This window comes from Rhinoderma darwinii, unplaced genomic scaffold (genome assembly GCF_050947455.1).
Source record: "Rhinoderma darwinii isolate aRhiDar2 unplaced genomic scaffold, aRhiDar2.hap1 Scaffold_510, whole genome shotgun sequence".
NCBI lineage: Eukaryota > Metazoa > Chordata > Amphibia > Anura > Rhinodermatidae > Rhinoderma > Rhinoderma darwinii.
In genome coordinates this window covers 181,316-186,009 of record NW_027464058.1, presented here as the reverse complement: position 1 = coordinate 186,009, position 4,694 = coordinate 181,316, and positions in this window count along the sequence as shown.

The following is a 4,694-nucleotide window of genomic DNA, read 5'->3' as shown; positions in this document are numbered from 1 at the left end:
TGGCTGACAACCATGCACCTGGACCCTACAGACGCAGCTGACAACCATGCACCTGGACCCTTCAGATGTGGCTGACAACCATGCAGCTGGACCCTACAGACGTGGCTGACAACCATGTACCTACAGACGCGGCTGACAACCATACACCTGGACCCTACAGACGTGATATCACTCATGCACCTGGACCCTACAGATGTGGCTGAGAACCATGTACCTACAGACGCGGCTGACAACCATACACCTGGACCCTACAGACGTGGCTGACAACCATGCACCTGGACCCTGCAGATGCGGCTGACAACCATGCACCTGGACCCTACAGACGTGGCTGACAACCATGCACCTGGACCCTAAAGACGTGGCTGACAACCATGCACCTGGACCCTACAGACGTGGCTGACAACCATGCACCTGGACCCTACAGACGCGGCTGACAACGATGCAAATGGACCCTACAGACGTGATATCACTCATGCACCTGGACCCTTCAAACGTGGCTGACAACCATGCACCTGGACCCTACAGACGTGGCTGACAACCATCCACCTGGACCCTACAGACGTGGCTGACAACCCTGCACCTGGACCCTACAGACGTGGCTGACAACCATGCACCTGGACCCTACAGACGCGGCTGACAACCATGCACCTACAGACGCGGATGACAACCATACACCTGGACCCTACAGAAGTGGCTGACAACCATGCACCTGGACCCTACAGACGCAGCTGACAACCATGCACCTGGACCCTACAGACGCGGCTGACAACCATGCACCTGGACTCTACAGACGTGGCTGACAACCATGTACCTACAGACGCGGCTGACAACCATACCCCTGGACCCTACAGACGTGGCTGACAACCATGCACCTGGACCCTACAGACATGGCTGACAACCATGCACCTGGACCCTACAGACGTGGCTGACAACCATGCACCTGGACCCTACAGATGTGATATCACTCATGCACCTGGACCCTAAAGACGTGATATCACTCATGCACCTGGACCCTACAGACGTGGCTGACAACCATGCACCTGGACCCTCCAGAAGTGGCTAACAACCCTGCACCTGGACTCTACAGACGTGGCTGACAACCATGCACCTGGACCCTACAGACGTGGCTGACAACCATGCACCTGGACCCTACAGACGCGGCTGACAACCATGCACCTGGACCCTACAGACGCGGCTGACAACCATGCACCTGGACACTACAGACGTGGCTGACAACCATGTACCTACAGACGCGGCTTACAACCATACACCTGGACCCTACAGACGTGGCTGACAACCATGCACCTGGACCCTACAGACGTGGCTGACAACCATGCACCTGGACCCTACAGACGTGGCTGACAACCATGTACCTGGACCCTACAGACGTGGCTGACAACCATGCACCTGGACCCTACAGACGTAATATCACTCATGCACCTGGACCTTACAGATGTGGCTGACAACCATGCACCTGGACCCTACAGACGTGGCTGACAACCATGCACCTGAACTCTACAGACGTGGCAGACAACCATGCACCTGAACTCTATAGACTTGGCTGACAACCATGTACCTACAGACGCGGCTGACAACCATACACCTGGACCCTACAGACGTGGCTGACAACCATGCACCTGGGCCCTACAGATGTGGCTGACAACCATGCACCTGGACCCTACAGACGTGGCTGACAACCATGCACCTGGAACCTACAGTTGTGGCTGACAACCATGCACCTGAACCCTATAGATGTGGCTGACAACCATGAACCTGGACCCTACAGACGTGGCTGACAACCATGCACCTGAACTCTACAGACATGGCTGACAACCATGCACCTGGACTCTACAGACGTGGCTGACAACCATGCACCTGGACCCTACAGATATGGCTGACAAACATGTACCTGGACCCTACAGACGTGGCTGACAACCATGCACCTGAACTCTACAGACGTGACTGACAACCATGCACCTGGACTATACAGACGTGGCTGACAACCATGACCCTACAGACGTTGCTGACAACCATGCACCTGGACCCTACAGACGTGGCTGACAAACATGCACCTGGAATCTACAGACGTGGCTGACTACCATGCACCTAGACCCTACAGACGTGGCTGACACCCATGCACCTGGACCCTACAGACGTGGCTGACAACCATGCACCTGAACTCTACACACGTGACTGACAACCATGCACCTGGACTCTACAGACGTGGCTGACAACCATGACCCTACAGACGTCGCTGACAACCATGCACCTAGACCCTACAGACGTGGCTGACAACCATGCACCTGGACCCTACAGACGTGGCTGACAACCATGCACCTGGACCCTACAGACGCGGCTGACAACCATGCACCTGGACCCTACAGACACGGCTGACAACTATGCACCTGGACCCTACAGACGCGGCTGAAACTTACGCACCTGGAACCTACAGACGTGGCTGACAACCATGCACCTGGACCCTACAGACACGGCTGACAACCATGCACCTGGACCCTACAGACGTGGCTGACAACCCTGCACCTGGACTCTCCAGACGTGGCTGATAACCATGCACCTGGACCCTACAGACGTGATATCACACATGCACCTGGACCCTACAAACGTGGCTGACAACCATGCACCTGGACCTTACAGACGTGGATGACAACTATGCACCTGGACCCTACAGACGTGGCTGACAACCATGCACCTGGACCCTACAGACGTGGCTGACAAACATGCACCTGGACCCTCCAGAAGTGGCTAACAACCCTGCACCTGGACCCTACAAACGTGATATCACTCATGAACCTGGACCCTACAGACGCGGCTGACAACCATGCACCTGGACCCTACCGAAGTGGCTAACAACCCTGCACCTGGACTCTACAGACGTGGCTGACAACCATGCACCTGGACCCTACAGACCCGGCTGACCACCATGCACCTGGAGCATACAGACGTGGCTGACAACCATGCACCTGTACCCTACAGACGTGGCTGACAACCATGCACCTGAACCCTACAGACGTGGCTGACAACCATGCAGCTGGACCCTACATACGTGATATCACTCATGCACCTGGACCCTACAGATGTGGCTGACAACCATGCACCTGAACTCTCCAGAGACTTTGCTGACAATCATGACCCTACAGACGTCGCTGACAACCATGCACCTTGACCCTACAGACGTGGCTGACAACCATGCACCTGGACCCTACAGACGTGGCTGACAACCATGCACGTAGACCCTACAGACGTGGCTGACAACCATGCACCTACAGACGCGGCTGACAACCATACACCTGGACCCTACAGACGTGGCTGACAACCATGCACCTGGGCCCTACAGATGTGGCTGACAACCATGCACCTGGACCCTACAGACGTGGCTGACAACCATGCACCTGGACCCTACAGACGTGGCTGACAACCATGCACCTGAACCCTACAGATGTGGGTGACAACCATGCACCTGGACCCTACAGACGTGATATCACTCATGCACCTGGACCCTACAGATGTGGCTGACAACCATGCACCTGGACACTACAGACGTGGCTGACCACCATGCACCTGGACCCTACAGACGTGGCTGACAACCATGCACCTGGATTCTACAGACGTGATATCACTCATGCACCTGGACCCTACAAACGTGGCTGACAACCATGCACCTGGACCCTACAGACGTGGCTGACAACCATGCACCTGGACCCTCCAGATGTGGCTAACAACCCTGCACCTGGACTCTACAGACGTGGCTGACAACCATGCACCTGGACCCTACAGACGTGGCTGACAACCATGCACCTGGACCCTAAAGACGTGGATGACAACCATACACCTGGACCCTACAGACGTGGCTGACAACCATGCACCTGGACCCTTCAGATGTGGCTGACAACCATGCAGCTGGACCCTACAGACGTGATATCACTCATGCACCTGGACCCTTCAAACGTGGCTGACAACCAATCACCTGGACCCTACAGACGTGGCTGACAACCATGCACCTGGACCCTACAGACGTGGCTGACAACCATGTACCTACAGACGCGGCTGACAACCATACACCTGGACCCTACAGACGTGGCTGACAACCATGCACCTGGACCCTGCAGATGCGGCTGACAACCATGCACCTGGACCCTACAGACGCGGCTGACAACCATGCACCTGGACCCTACAGACGTGGCTGACAACCATGTACCTACAGACGTGGCTGACAACCATGCACCTGGACCCTGCAGATGCGGCTGACAACCATGCACCTGGACCCTACAGACGCGGCTGACAACCATGCACCTGGACTCTACAGACGTGGCTGACAACCATGTACCTACAGACGCGGATTACAACCATACACCTGGACCCTACAGACGTGATATCACTCATGCACCTGGACCCTACAGAAGTGGCTGAGAACCATGTACCTACAGACGCGGCTGACAACCATACACCTGGACCCTACAGACGTGGCTGACAACCATGCACCTGGACCCTGCAGATGCGGCTGACAACCATGCACCTGGACCCTACAGACGTGGCTGACAACCATGCACCTGGACCCTAAAGACGTGGCTGACAACCATGCACCTGGACCCTACAGACGTGGCTGACAACCATGCACCTGGACCCTACAGACGCGGCTGACAACCATGCAAATGGACCCTACAGACGTGATATCA